Here is a 16,679-nt window from a genome sequence, read left to right on the forward strand (position 1 = left end):
TGCTGATGAGTGCAAGAATGGTCAAATAGGACTTTAATAATACTGTAAACTTATACAAGGTTAATACAAATGAGGCTTTAATAATACTGTATACTTAAACAATTATTACAAGGCACATAGCTTCATAGAAAAATGTTACATTCTACCCTCAATGATAAATGGTAGATAGAGAGAGAGATGGAGAGAGGTGACCACATGGTCACTCCTAGTACTCACAGAGCTCAGATGAAAACACACACAAGGACAAAGAGAGATAATCTGACTCTAAACATTCTGTTTTATATCTGACTTCCAACCACAGTATTTAAATTAAGAGCTTTTTGATAGACAGATAGATAGATAGATAGGTACCTTCATGATCACCGAGGGGAAATGAAGGCGTTACAGCAGCTCACATCACAAACAACAACAACAAAATAAAGTGACAATAGAATAATAGAATAAAAATAAAATAGACATCTGAAACATTCTATACAGTATGAACTGTCCAGTAAGATTTAACATCCCCCAGCCTGACTCTGATCACCCCGATCGAGCAAGCCGCAGGAGGAGTTGTACAGTCTTATTGCGGCAGGCAGAAAATATCTCCTATAGCGCTCCTTAGAGAAGAAGAAGAAGAAGAAGAAGACTCTTTATTTGGCCATGCAATCAATTCTTATCAATTGTAGGAATTTGACATGTGCATACCCCTCCCGAGACAACACACACACACACACACCACACCCCAAGGGAGAACAGAGCTCTGGGCTCTGGGCACAGGGCAGCCATATTCGGCGCCACTGGAGCAGTTAGGGGTTAAGTGCCTTGCTCAGTGGCAGTGGTAGGAGCCTTAGATATGACGCCAGTAACCTTCCAGTTACCAGCTCACATCCGGCTCCCTCCTAGGGTGGGGATCGAATCAGCAACCTCTCGATTGCTGACCGACGTGGTTGTAATAATCTGTTGCTAAAGGAGCTTCTCTGCTCGTGTCATGTAGAGAATGGGAGGGATTGTCCATGATGGCCAGGAGTTTGGTCCTCATCCTCCTATTGGCCACCTCCTCCACAGTGTCCAGGGTGACACCGAGGACAGAACCAGCTTTCCTAATAAGCTTGTTCAGCCTCTTGGTGTCACCTTCCTTGATGCTGCCCCTCCAGCATACCATCGCGTACAGCACTGAGCTGGCCACCACTGACTGGTAGAACATGTTCAGCAGAGTCCTGTACACGCCAAAGGACCTGAGCCTCCTCAGGAAATAAAACCGGCTCTGGCCCCTCTTGTACAGGACATCTGTGTTACCAGTCCAGTCCAGTTTATTGTCCAGGTGCACCCCCAGATACTTCTCTGGACCACCTCCTGCTCTGGACCACCTCCACGTCCTCTCCCTGGATGGAAACAGGAGACCACCATCTCCTTTGTCTTGCTGATGTTGAGTAGCAGGTGGTTCTGCTCACACCACTCAACAAAACTGTCCACCAGTCCTCTGTACTCAGTCTCCTGGCCTCCACTGACACATCCCACAATAGCAGAATCGTCCGAAAACTTCTTCAGATGGCAAGTATCTGTGTTGTGCCTGAAGTCTGAGGTATAGAGGGTGAAGAGGAAGGGAGCCAGAACTGTCCCCACCCAGTCAGACACACATCCAAGTTTCAAGTTTCAAGTTTATTGTTACGTCTCATACACGAGTGCAGGGAGTAAAATTCTTGGGCTCGGTTCCATGACAATGCAGCATACAAATACAAATAATACAAATAATACAAATACGCAGTAGTGCAATGAAATAAGAACAAGACAATAAGTGACATAGTACAAGATAAGTGAGACAGTTGGACAGTGACGATTGTTGGACACATAAGACAATAGACATGACACAATTATACAGTAGAAATAGTAAGTAAAAAAAAAAGTAAAGTGGGTCAGTAGAATGTCATTATTATTGCACTGTGCCGTTGGTGTAAGAGGTGTTTGTTTAAAGTGACTGTGTGCTAGTGAAGTCCATTCTGTGGGTGTGCTGGGGGTAAAGTCAAGAGTTTGGGGTAGGCTTGTTCATGAGCCTGATGGCCTGGGGAAAGTAGCTGTTGGAGAGCCTCTGAGTTTTGGCCCTGAGGAGGCTCCGTCTTTTGGACGGCATCAGTTCAAACAGGCTGTGGTTGGGGTGGCTGGGGGTCCCTGACGATCCTCCGGGCTTTGCTGACACATCTTTTGTTGTATATGTCCTGGATGGAGGGAAACTCACATCCACTGATGCGCTCAGCTGTCCACACCACCTTCTGCAGCGCCTTGCGGTTGAGGGCGGTGCAGTTGCCGTGCCAGGCAGCGATGCATCCCATCAGGATGCTCTCAGTAGTGCCCATGTAGAAGGTCCGCAGGATCTTGGGCCCCATGCAAACCTTCCTCAGCCGCCTGAGGTGAAAGAGGCGCTGCTGTGCCTTTTTCACCACCTGATTGGTGTGCTCATCCCAGGTGAGGTCGTCGGAGATATGGACGCCAAGGAACTTAAAGCTGTTGACCCTCTCTACTGCGGACCCGTTGATGATGATAGGGTCCTGTTCCCGGCCTTTCTTCCTGAAGTCCACCACCAGCTCCTTGGTCTTGTTGGTGTTGAGAGAGAGGTTGTTCTCCTGGCTGTACTGGGCCAGGCGGTCGACCTCTCTCCTGTAGACCGTCTCATCACCGTCTGTGATCAGGCCAATCACTGTGGTGTCATCAGCGAATTTGATCACAGAGTTGGAGCCATGAGTGGCCATGCAGTCGTGGGTCTACAGGGAGTAGAGGAGGGGACTCAGGACACAGCCCTGGGGGGCTCCTGTGTTGAGGGTCAGGGGGGTGGAGGTCTTCGAGCCCATTCTCACCACCTGTTGTCGGTCTGACAGGAAGTCCAGTATCCAGTTGCATAGGCCGGAGTTGAGGCCTAGGTTTCTCAGCTTGGTGTCGAGCCTGAAGGGGACAATAGTGTTGAATGCAGAACTGTAGTCAACGAACAGCATCCTCACATAGGTGTTCCTCTTCTCCAGGTGGGTGAGGGCGGAGTGGAGTGCGGTGCGGTGGCGATGACGTCGTCAGTGGATCTGTTTTAACTATAGGCAAATTGGTGAGGAGCATGCGAGGGAGCATGCTGCAGATCTGGGCCTTGACATGCCTCTCAAAGCATTTGCTCACGATGGGAGTGAGAGCAACAGGGCGCCAGTCGTTTAGGCATGCTACCTTGTTCTTCGTCGGCACTGGGACAATGGTGGATGACTTGAAGCAGGAGGGGACTATTCCTGTGGAGAGGGAGAGGTTGAATATGTCCGTGAACACACCAGCCAGTTGCGCTGTGCACACTTTGATCACCCGGCCTGGGATGCCGTCTGGTCCGGCCACTTTGCGGATGTTGATGCGCCCGAACTGCCTGTGCACATCTGCTTCGGTGATGACCAGGGCGCTGGCAGTGCTCTCCGCGGTGATGACCAGGATGGGAAGGATCAGCGATGATCTTTCCTGCTCTCTTACTGCTCAGGATGGACTCAACCATCACTTTCTGCGGCATGTTGAATTTCTTCAGCTGCCGCAGGAAGAACATCCTCTGCTGGGCCTTCTTGATGGTGGAGGTGATGTTCTCCACCCACCTGAGGTCCTTTGAAATTATTGTGAATCTGAATGAATCCACAATGTTAACTGGGGAGTCACACATGATGAGGGGGGCGGTTGGGGCTGGGCTTCTCCTGAAGTCTACTACCATCTCTACAGTTTTTAGGGCGTTCAGCTCCAAGAAGTTCTGGCTGCACCAGGAAGCCAGGCTGTCAACTTCCTCCCTGGAGGCGGCCTCATCACCGTTGGAGATTAATCCAATGAGGGTAGTGTCATCCACGAACTTCAGGAGTTTGACAGAAGGGTGGCTAGAGGTGCAGCTGTTGGTGTAGAGGGAGAAGAGTAGAGGAGAGAGCACACAGCCTTGTGGGGCTCTGGTGCTGATGGTCCGGGGCTCCGAGACAAGCTTGCCCAGCCGTACCTGCTGCTTCCTGTCTGTCAGAAAGTCAGTGATCCACCTGCAGGTGGGCTCAGGCACGCTCAGCTGCGATAGCTTATCCTGGAGGAGAGCTGGGGTGATTGTGTTAAATGCAGAGCTGAAGTCCACAAACAGGATCCTGGTGTAGGTGCTGGGGGAGTCTAGGTGCTGTAGGATGAAGTGAAGTCCCATGTTGACTGCGTCGTCTACAGACCTGTTGGCTCTATAGGCAAACTGCAGTGGGTCAAGGAGGGGGTTGGTGATGGCCTTGAGGTGGGTGAGCATGAGGCGCTCAAAGGTCTTCATTACCACAGAGGTCAGGGCGACTGGTCTGTAGTCATTAAGGCCTGTGATCCTCTGCTTTTTGGGAACTGGGATGATGGTGGATGTTTTGAAGCAGGCAGGTACCATGCATTCAGCCAGTGAGGTGTTAAAGATGTCCATAAACACTGGAGACAGCTGGTCTGCACAGTGCTTCAGTGTGGAGGGGGAGACAGCATCTGGTCCAGCTGCCTTGCGGGGGTTCTGTTTCTTTAACAGTTTGTTGACGTCTCTCTCCTGGATGGAGAGAGGTGCAAAAGGGGGGGGGGGGGGGGGGGGGTTGTAGAGGTTAGTGTCTCTGTCCAGGCTGGGAAGGAGAGGTGTGATAGCTGTGGGGGAGGGTTGGTTTTGTGGGTCAGAGTCAGGGCTGCTCCATTGTCTGTCGAATCTACAGTAGAAGTCGTTCAGGTCATTTGCAAGTCTGAGGTCTTCCATAGAGTGGGGGGATTTGGTTTTGCAGTCTGTGATCACTCGAAGGCCTTTCCAGACTGACGAGGAGTCGTTGGCTGCAAACTGTTGTTCTAGCTTCTTTGAGTACTGTCGTCTGGCCTCCTTAATCTCCTTGCCAAACGTGCACTTAGCTAGCCTGAACCTTTCCTTGTCTCCACTCCTGAAAGCCCTCTCCTTCTCCAAACGAAGCTGTTTGAGTCTTGCTGTGAACCAGGGCTTGTCATTGTTGTAACTCACCCTGGTGCGTGTTGGAATACATCTGTCAACTTCCTCCCTGGAGGCGGTGTGTCCCCGGCACACCGGTAGGTGTGTCCCAGTAGGTGTGTCCCAGTAGGCTGTCGGCCGGTGTGTCCCCGGCCTGTGTCGGGCGGTGGGGGTATGTCCCCCCACATACCCCCACCGCCCGACACAGGCCGGGGACACACCGGCCGACAGCCTACTCCCCTCCCCCTGCACGGGAGAGGAAGTCTGCCACGACCATCTGCGCCCCCGGTCTGTGCACGTCCGAAAAGTTGAAGGGCTGCAACGCGAGATACCACCGGGTGATCCTCGCGTTCACATCCTTCATGCGGTGGAGCCACTGGAGGGGAGCATGGTCGGAGTAGAGGGTGAAAGCGCAACCCAGCAGGTAGTAGCGGAGGGCGCCGACCGCCCACTTAATGGCGAGGCACTCCTTCTCCACCGTGCTGTACCGGCCCTCCCTCTCCGATAGTTTGCGGCTCAGGTACAGCACCGGCCGGTCAGCCCCCTCCACGCGCTGGGTCAGCACTGCTCCCAGCCCTCTATCCGACGCATCGGTCTGTAGGGAGAAAGGGAGGTTAAAATCAGGTGCATACAGGACCGTTTCTCCACAAAGAGCGCCCTTAAGGGCCTCGAACGACCCCTGGCACTGGCCCGACCATTGGACCGGATCCGGGGAACCCTTCCGGGTGAGTTCCGTCAAGGGACTGGCCAGCTCTGAAAATCCCGGCACGAACTGCCGGTATTAGCCAGCCAGCCCCAGGAAGGCCCTCACCTCCTTTTTAGTGGAGAGGCAGCGATGGCCGCAGCCTTTTCAATCTGCGGCCGCACCTCCCCTCGACCCAAGTGGTACCCCAGATACCGGATCTCCCTCCGCCCGATCACGCACTTCTTCGGGTTGGCCGTCAGCCCCGCCTGCCTCAGGGACCGCAGAACAGCCGCCACACTCTGCACATGCTGCGCCCAGGTGTCACTGTGAATGACAATGTCATCCAGATAGGCCGCAGCATAGGCAGAGTGCGGCCGCAGAATGCGGTCCATGAGGCACTGAAAAGTGGCTGGGGCTCCGAACAACCCGAAAGGGAGCACCGTGAACTGGAATAGGCCGAGTGGAGTGGAGAATGCAGTTTTCGCCCGGGATACCGGCGAGAGTGGAATCTGCCAGTATCCCTTCGTACAATCCAATGTCTTGGCCGTACCAAGCCGGTCCAAGGCATCAACCCGGGGCATCGGGTAGGCATCGAACTTGGAGACCGCATTAACCCTTCTATAATCCACACAGAACCGTATAGACCCATCCGGCTTGTTAACAAGCACGATGGGGCTACACCAGTCACTGCGGGACTCCTCGACCACACCCAGCTCCAGCATGGCTTCCAATTCCCTGCACACAATGTCTCGTTTGTGTATCGGCAACCTATAGGGACGCGTGCACACCGTTAAACCTGGCTGCGTTTCTATATGGTGGTCGATAAGCGTAGTCCGACCGGGCAGGGGAGAGAACACGTCGGCGAACTTATCTTGCAAATCTGCAACGTCCGTGGCCTGGCTAGCAGAGAGATGGTTATCAATACCGACCGGAGTGCTAAATTTTGATTTTGGGACTTCCGGGCCGATCTCCTCTCTCTCTGGAATTATTGTAGCCAGAGCAACAGTGACCACGTCGTTCCATTTTTTTAGGAGATTTACGTGATACACCTGCAAGCTATCCCCCCGGTCTGAGCGTACTACCTTGTAATCCACGTCCACCATGCGACGTGTGACCACAAACGGCCCTTGCCACTTCGCTAGTAATTTCGTGCTGGAGGTGGGTAACAGTACGAGAACCTTATCTCCCGGTGTAAATTCTCGTAGGGTAGTTCCCCTGTCGTACAATCGCTTTTGACGCTCCTGGGCTTCCAGCAAATGCTCGCGTGAGATAACCCCTAGGGCGTGGAGCTTTGTGCGCAAGTCCAGGACGAATTGAATCTCATTCTTACTGTCGCTAGACCCTTCCTCCCAATTTTCTTTAAGAAGGTCTAGGACACCGCGGGGCTTACGCCCGTAGAGTAATTCAAACGGGGAAAACCCGGTGGAAGCTTGGGGGACTTCCCGTACCGCAAACAACAGGGGATCTAGCCATTTATGCCAATTCCGACTATCCTCGTGCACAAACTTCCGGATCATTGACTTCAAGGTCGGATTGAACCGCTCACAAAGGCCATCAGTGGCCGGGTGGTAGACACTGGTTCGAACCGCCTTGATGTTCAACAAGCCATACAGTTCTTTGAGGGTGCGTGACATAAAATTAGTGCCCTGATCGGTGAGAATCTCTTTCGGGATTCCCACGCGGGAGATTACTTGAAACAATGCCTGCGCTACACTCCTGGCAGAGATATTGTGCAGCGGTATTGCCTCGGGGTATCGGGTTGCGTAATCTATCAAGACCAACACAAATCGATATCCCTGTGTACACCGATCAAATGGCCCGATAATATCCATCGCAATGCGGTCGAATGGGTTCTCGACCAATGGTAAGGGCCGCAAGGGGGCCCATGGAATGGCCGGGGGATTTACCAACTGACATTCGCGACAAGAAGCGCACCACCTACGCACCTCTGCCCGAATTCCCGGCCAATAAAATCGAGCCATTATACGGTTTAGTGTCTTATCATAACCTAAATGGCCCGCCATGGGGTTGAAATGAGCCGCCTGGAAGACCATTTCCCGGCGGCTACGGGGAACCAACAACTGGGTTACTTCCTCCTGGCTATGTGAGTCACGACTTACTCGGTACAACCTGTCGCTGATAATCGCGAAATAGGGGTGGGCGCGTACTGCGTCTGGCCGTACCAAAGTACCATCAATCGCTATCACTTGATCATAGGCCGATCGTAGGGTCTCGTCACGAGACTGCTCGAGGGGGAAGTCACCTAGCAACGGATAGTTCGGCGGGGGAATCTCGGGTTGAGACCCCCCCTGCCGGCTCCGGCTCCTTGGCAGTGTCGCAAGGCGCCGCCTCAGCACAGAGCACATTACCTGCCTCACACCTCCCTCTCTGTCGTGCACGCACCCCGGTAGCCCTCTTTACCGCTTGAGGAAACCCCTCCCAATCTACACTCAGAATAAGGGGATGCGTGAGGCGCGGGCTAACCGCCGCCTGTACACTATGCTTTTTCCCTTCAAAATGAATCTCGATCGCGACCACAGGATATTCGTGAATGTCCCCATGCACACACTTCACCAACACCCTCGATGCCTTTAACAATGCCCCTGGTCGAACCAGGCGCTCCTGGATCATGGACTGCATGCAGCCCGAATCCAAGAAGGCCTGGTGCGTATCATGTTGTATCCTTACCGGAACACGATACGCCGCTCCTGGTCCGGGGGGAGGGCCCGGTATGTCGCCGATGCGGACGACCTGCCCCACCTCCCTCACTGGGCACTCCGCCTGTACATGGCCCGGCCGTCCGCATCGCCAACACACCCCCCCTGTCGCTCGGGGTGCTTCCTGTGGGGCCAGGGCTGGTTCTCGACATGCCTGCCCCTGCCATCTCGTCCTCGGGGCGGGCGCCGGTCTCTCCTCCTCCGTCACCATGGCTCCTTCCGGGCGCCGGACCCCCGGCCCCGCGCTAGGGGTCCGGCGGTCGTTGAGGCTGCTGCGGCGGGAGGGAGAGATGGTCCTCCGCCAAGGTAACGGCGGCCGCGAGATCCTGGGGCCGGTGGTACTGGACCCAGGCGGCGGTCCGGGCCGGGAGCCCTGTGAGGAATTGCTCCAACCCCACCCGGTCCCCGACCTCCTCCGCCGAGCTGTTCTCTGGGTCCAGCCACCGCCGCGCGCTGTCCCGCAGCCGCTGGGCGTAGGCAAAGGGCCGGCTCCCCTCCTCCATCGTCAGGGCCCCGACGAGCTCCAGGAGGAGGGTACGGTCCTCAGCCGTTGCCGTCGCCATCTCCCTCACCGCGGCCTGGTGCTCCTGCTGGAGGTGGGCCTGCTGCTCCAGTACAAGGGCCATCCTTCCTATGGCCGCGCTTAACGCCTCCATTTCCCTTTCTTCCGCCTTCACTGTGCCGCACGTTGGGCGCCACTGTAACAAGTCCCTTGTACAGAGAGGTGGACGCAGTGTGGTGATGAGGGAAATCCCGTTTATTTAATATAATAATGATTGTCATTTATTCCTTTTGGCTTCCCAAACTCCTCCAAACACTCAGCGACTTTCCCGTCGCCGTTCTTCTCTCGAACGCCGAGGCACACAAATCTTAAACCATCTAGTCAACGAGGCTTCATTTGCAACAGGTGTGCAACGGAGCCTCGCTGACGTAACCCTGGCCACGGTCCTGTAGCTCCCTCTACAGGCCGAACGCTGCATGTCCACCCACAAAGACGCAATTCGTCAATTTTGTTGCACAGTGCGCGGACATTTGAGAGGAGTATTCCCGGTAGAGGCTAGTGTGCTAGTGTAATCCTCTCTCCCTAAAGCGCACTAAAACCCTGACGCGTTTGCCGCGGCCGCCGGCGCCTTTGTCGCACTGCTTGGCCAAGGGCCAGAGCACCTTTGACCAGAATGTCCAGTAAATCCACGGATGAGGCGAGAAAGTTGGGACATAAATCAGATGGTGTTGAGTCCCTGATATTAAGCATCTCGTCCCTCATGAAAGTAAACTTAGTGGAATCACAATTAACGGAATTAAAGACTATAAACAAACAAAGAAGTGCGCACCAGCACTCCAGCCCTGTGGCCTCTTGGTCGTCGTCGCCGGCGGCGGCGCTTATGTTGTTGTTGTGGTCCGGCTATTGTTGTTGTTTGGCCAGCGTCTGGAGCGAGCAGCGGGTTCCAGTGAAAAAACTCCAGTTTTGGGTATGTAGTCATCAATTCTCTCGTGCAGTAGTGCGTGTCTGTCATATCTAAGGTAGCAAGCTACTTTAGAAGGTAAAATAACACAAATAACAATAAAATAAGCAAAAAGCTGCATTGTCGTTCAGGAGCCCGAAGCACGGCAGCCATACTCTGCACCACCTTGGACATCCCTGCAGCCGTACAAGCTGTGGCCTGTTGGTCAGGTAGTTCGTAATACAGGAAATCAAAGAAAATGGGGGACCTGGACGACTCGGAGGCGTTCCTGGCGGTGTTCGAGGGGACGGCGAGGATCTCGGGGTGGCCGAACGGCGAGTGGGCATACCATCTGCTGCCCCTCCTGTCAGGTGAGGCGCAGCTCGCTGCCCACAGCCTGCCAGCGGCCGCCCAGCGGGATTATCCCTCCCTAGCCTGAGCAATTCGAGACCGCCTGGGCCTCACCCCGGAGGAACGCCGTCGCCGGTTCCGGGCCCTGACGATGGAGGAGGGGAGCCGGCCCTTTGCCTATGCCCAGCGGCTGCGGGACAGTGCGTGGCGGTGGCTGGACCAGAGGAACAGCTCGGCGGAGGAGGCCGGGTGGTGATGAAACAGTTCCTCACGGGGATCCCGGCCCGGATCGCCGCCTGGGTCCAGTATCACCGGCCCCAGGATCTCGCGGCCGCCGTGACCTTGGCGGAGGACCATCTTTCCCTCCCACCGCGGGAGCCCCGGCGACCAACCCCGCCCCCGGCGCCCGGAAGAAGCCGTAGTGCCGGAAGAGGAGAGGCCGGCGCCTGCCCCGTGGACGAGATGGCAGGGGCAGGCATATCGAGAACCAGCCCTGGCCCCACAGGAAGCACCCCGAGCGGCAGGGGGGGTGTGTTGGCGATGCGGACGGCCAGGCCATGTTCAGGCGAATTGCCCAGTGATGGAGGTGGGGCAGGTCGTCCGCATCGGCAACATACCGGGCCCTCCCCCGGACCAGGAGAGGCATATTGTGTTCCGGTAAGGATACAACACGATACGCACCAGGCGTTCTTGGATTCGGGCTGCATGCAGTCCATGATCCAGGAGCGCCTGGTTCGACCGGGGGCATTGTTAAAGGCATCGAGGGTGTTGGTGAAGTGTGTGCATGGGGACATTAACGAATACCCTGTGGTCGCTATCGAAATTCATTATGAGGGAAAAAAGCATAGTGTACAGGCGGCGGTTAGCCCGCGCCTCACGCATCCCCTTGTTCTGGGTGTAGATTGGGAGGGGTTTCCTCAAGCGGTAAAGTGGGCTACCGGGGTGCGTGCACGACAGAGAGGGAGGTGTGAGGCGTGTAATGTGCTCTGTGCTGAGGCGGTGCGTCGCGACACTGCCGAGGAGCCGGAGCCGGCGGGGGGGTCTCAACCCGAGATTTCCCTGCCGAACTACCCGTTGCTAGGTGACTTCCCCCTTGAGCAGTCCCGTGACGAGACCCTACGATCGGCCTATGACCAAGTGATGGTACTTTGGTACGGCCAGACACAGTTTGCGCCCACCCTTATTTTGCGATCATCAGCGACAGGTTATACCGAGTGAGTCGTGACTCGCATAGTCAGGAGGAAGTAACCCAGTTGTTGGTTCCCCGTAGCCGCCAGGAAATGGTCTTCCAGGCGGCTCATTTCAACCCCATGGCGGGCCATTTAGGTTATGATAAGACACTGAACCGTATAATGGCTCGATTTTATTGGCCGGGAATTCGGGCAGAGGTGCGTAGGTGGTGCGCTTCCTGTCACGAATGTCAATTGGTAAATCCCCCAGCCATTCCACGGGCCCCGTTGTGGCCCTTACCATTGGTCGAGAACCCATTCGACCGCATTGCCATGGATATTATCGGGCCATTTGATCGGTGTACACAGGGGTATCGATTTGTGTTGGTCTTGATAGATTACGCAACCCGATACCCTAAGGCAATACCGCTGCGCAATATTTCTGCCAGGAGTGTAGCGCAGGCATTGTTTCAAGTGATCTCCCGGGTGGGAATCCCGAAAGAGATTCTCACCGACCAGGGCACCAATTTTATGTCACGCACCCTCAAGGAACTATACGGGTTGTTGAATATCAAGGCGATTCGAACCAGTGTTTATCACCCGGCCACGAATGGCCTTTGTGAGCGGTTCAATCGGACCTTGAAATCAATGATCCGGAAGTTTGTGCACGAGGATAGTCGGAATTGGCATAAATGGCTAGATCCCCTGCTGTTTGCGGTACGGGAAGTTCCCCAAGCTTCCATTGGGTTTTCCCCATTTGAATTACTCTACGGGCGTAAGCCCCGGGGTGTCCTAGACCTTTTGAAAGAAAATTGGGAGGAAGGGTTCAGTACGTCCTGGATTCAGTACGTCCTGGACGCCCTAGGGGTTATCTCACGCGAGCATTTGCAGCAAGCCCAGGAGCGTCAAAAGCGCCTATACGACAGGGGAACTAACCTGCGAGAATTTACACCGGGAGACAAGGTGCTCGTACTGTTACCCACCTCCAGCACGAAATTACTCACGAAGTGGCAAGGGCCGTTTGTGGTCACACGTCGCATGGAGGACGTGGATTATGAGGTAGTACGCTCGGACCGGGGGGATAGCTTGCAGGTGTATCACGTAAATCTCCTAAAAAACGTGGTCACTGTTGCTCTGGCTACAATAATTCCAGAGAGAGATGAGTTCGGACCGGAAGACCCAAAATCAAAAGTTAGCACTCCGGTCGGTATTGATAACCATCTCTCTGCTAGCCAGGCCACGTGTTCTCTCCCCTGCCCGGTCGGACTACGCTTCTCGACCACCATATAGAAACGCAGCCGGGTTTAACGGTGCGCACGCGTCCCTATAGGTTGCCGGTACACAAACGAGACATTGTGTGCAAGGAATTGGAAGCCATGCTGGAGCTGGGTGTGGTCGAGGAGTCCCGCAGTGACTGGTGTAGCCCCATCGTGCTTGTCAACAAGCCGGATGAGTCTATACGGTTCTGTGTGGATTATAGAAGGGTTAATGCGGTCTCCAAATTCGATGCCTACCCGATGCCCCGGGTTGACGAGCTCTTGGACCGGCTTGGCACGGCCAAATTTTTTACGACATTGGATTGCACGAAGGGATACTGGCAGATTCCCTTCTTGCCGGTATCGCGGGAGAAGACTGCATTCTCCACTCCGCTCGGGTTATATCAGTTCACGGTGCTCCCTTTCGGGTTGTTCGGACCCCCAGCCACTTTCCAGCGCCTAATGGACCGCATTCTGCGGCCGCACTCTGCCTATGCTGCTGCCTACCTGGATGACATTGTTATTCACAGTGACACTTGGGCGCAGCATGTGCAGAGTGTGGCTGCTGTTCTGCGGTCCCTGAGGCAGGCGGGGCTGACGGCCAACCCGAAAAAGTGCGTGATTGGGCGGAGGGAGATCCGGTATCTGGGCTACCACTTGGGTCGAGGTGCGGCCGCAGGTTGAAAAGACTGTGGCCATCGCCGCTCAAGATTAAGAAGGAGGTGAGGGCGTTCCAGGGGCTGGCTGGCTATTACCGGCAGTTCGTGCCGGGGTTTTCAGAGCTGGCCAGTCCCTTGACGAACCTCACCCGGAAGGGTGCCCCGGATCCGGTCCAATGGTCGGGCCAGTGCCAGGGGTCGTTCGAGGCCCTTAAGGGCGCTCTTTGTGGAGAAATGGTCCTGTATGCGCCTGAGTTTAACCTCCCTTTCTCCCTCCAGACGGACGTGTCGGATAGAGGCCTGGGAGCAGTGCTGACCCAGCGGGTTTTGGGGGCTGACCGGCCGGTGCTGTACCTGAGCCGCAAACTATCGGAGAGGGAGGGCCGGTACAGCACGGTGGAGAAGGAGTGCCTCGCCATCAAGTGGGCGGTCAGCGCCCTCCGCTACTACCTGCTGGGTCGCGCTTTCACCCTCTATTCCGACCATGCTCCCCTCCAGTGGCTCCACCGCATGAAGGATGTGAACACGAGGATCACCTGGTGGTATCTCGCGTTGCAGCCCTTCAACTTTTCGGTCGTGCACAGACCGGGGGTGCAGATGGTCGTGGCAGACTTCCTCTCCCGTGCAGGGGGGGGGGGGAGTAGACTGTCGGCCGTCGTATCCCTGGCCTGTGTCGGGCGGTGGGGGTATGTAGGGGGACATGCAGCATTCGGCCTGTAGAGGGTGCTACAGGACCGTGGCCAAGGTGCGGAAGCGAGGCTTTGTCGCACACCTGTTGCGAATGAAGCCTCGTTAACGAATGGTTTAAGATGTGTGTGCCTCTGCTTTCAGGAGGAGGCAGCGACGAGGGTTCAGGAGTACGACTGGAAAGTCGCCAAGGAAAGGAAGATTCTAAAATAAACGGGTTGATTTCCCTTACCACTACCACCGAGTCCGCCTCTGTGTTACGAACATTGCTACACACGGTATTCCCTCTGTCCTCTCAACAGTGCCGTAAGCTCCTCCATCTTATTGCCTCGAGATCTCACATTGCCCATGATGATAGAAGGAAGATATGGTTTACATCTCCTTTTCTTCATCCGTTGCTTCACCCCCGCTCTGCTTCCCTGATGCTGTCTCCTTATTTCCTCCGGTACAGTGGGTGGTACAGTCGGCCACACGCCGACAACCATTGCCAGCTGAGCCAACGCGATCAGCTGTTCTCGAAAGTAAACAATAGCGGTCTCGCAGCATGCAAATCCACCAGGAATAAGAACAGTCCCCATGAGTAGTAAAACAGTGAAAAAGTAAATAAAAAGTTTAATGTCCAGGGTTATTTTTGTTAAATTTCAATGTTGGTTTTAACAAATAGTATAAAAACTACTATAAATAAAGATGGAGCTGCTGAAACAGGCAACCAGCCACAGTATGGTTGCAAGGGAACCAATCAGACCTCCATCCTCATCAATTCTATACTGATGACATCACAGCTTTGACACCTTCCAGAGAACTTGGAAAACATCACAGAGAGATCACAGCCATTTGTCCCATCGGGGGAAGGGTCATTTGAAGATAGGGGCAGAATTTTCCCCCTTCACACATGCCTGCAAACCTTTGTGATTTGTTTGTGTTCTCTACACACCTACAAACAAGATTAACCATCATTGGGCTTCCTGCACCAATAATTAATTCAACTGTGGCATTCAAAATTAGTGTGGTATTGGCCCCATAGGGATGCTTGGCGACCATTTTCAAAAAGACAGCCATGGGGGGCAGCTGTGAACAAAATCTGCGATGGCCCTATATCCAATTTAAATTTTTCAGTCCCTCTCTATCAGAAGGAAAATGTTTTATGCTCTCATCTTTAAGACACATTTGCTAAAATTGTATTTATAACGAGTAAAATGCGTAGGGCAGACTTCTTGTAATATTTCTTGACACTTACATAATCTGAGGAATCATATTGCATGTCATTTTAATCAGTAGATACTAGAGAAAAGTAATATTTCATGTTATTCTTGTTTAGATGTAAAATATTGAAACTAGAGATGAACTAACTGTCAATAAATGTGATTTTGATAGTTTTTGTCATATTTCTGCCAACAACACACATTAACACACATACCTAGCACACTGAGTGTGGTCTATGTCACAAAGCAATGGTTAGCGGGCATTTTCGCCATGGGGGGATAAGACCAAATCTGTGATGGCCCTATAAGACCTGCCCTGGCTGTGTGTCAGATTTGGTGCTTTTATCACAAAAGGCACAATTCCTTGAAAATGTGGCCTCTAACCACCCCACTATGAAGCAAACAACCACAACTGTTGTCCCTTTTTTATGTTTTATTTTATGTGACTTGCTCCATAATTTCCAATCGCTTGAACCCCTATTAACTTCTGACAACTGTTGAAAGGCTGATAATCTATTTTTGAGGTAAACAATATCGCAGATACTCACAGTGCGGCTCAAATTAAGACACTTTTTGTCTGACATTAAGCAAATCACATATCTAGCTAGCTGGCTGTGTTCACTGTTCAGCTAATGAGTTTGTCAGCTTGAATTTAGCTAAACTAGTTATGCAATACAGCCAGTTAGCTAGCCAGTGAGTTTACAGTTGCCACTAGAAGGAGCTCCTCTACCTTATAATTTAAGCCAAGGATATTTATGTTATGATTTCAATTTTAAAACAAAGTGAAATGGATAGAAAACATATTGTTCTTGTGAAATCTGTAAAGATCTGTGAAAAAACAATTATTGCGGTTCTGCTACCATCGGGGCTCCACATCCCTCCGCTCTTTGAGGGGAACAGGCAGCTTCCTGCAGGGCTCCTGAATACATGTGAATGCATATGCTGCTGTTCTGGATGACATACAGTCCTATGGACAGAGTCGGAGACTTTGTCATGTATTGAAATGAAAATGACCCCGCCAAGCCACAGTTTGTTATAAAATCCTTCTTTCACTGACGCTGATGGTTCATTGGGTGGTTGCCCCCTTTGACAGGCATCAAGCTTGCCAAATTTGTCTTGCAAATTTAACATCAAGGGAGTTATCAAGGGGATAACAATTATATCGGCCTATGCAGAGACCATGATAACAATGCAATGCTGTTATTGACAAGCATTGTGTTAGCATTGTGTGTATCTATTTTCATTGGTTGTGATTATGCTGTAATCCTTACTCATTGTTGCAGATATCCCCACATACTGCTGAAAGAGAGATTAGATTAGATTCAACTTTATTGTCATTGAGTACTGAGACAACAAAATGCAGTTTGGCATCTAACCAGCAAAAGCTAAATTGGAGTCCTGAGTGTGCAGCCAGTTGAGGTATGGGGGCAGGGTACCCTGATACTGGGAGTCAATGTTCCTCTTGTTGGGGGGTGGAGGGGGGGCGGCTGGTAGGGGGGGGGGGGACTGGGCTACCGCCGGGATTCTGAGTTCAGCAGATTAACAGCAGCAGGGAAGAAGCTGTTCCTG

The sequence above is a fragment of the Argentina silus genome, assembly GCF_951799395.1.
Source record: "Argentina silus genome assembly, chromosome: Y".
Taxonomy (NCBI): domain Eukaryota; kingdom Metazoa; phylum Chordata; class Actinopteri; order Argentiniformes; family Argentinidae; genus Argentina; species Argentina silus.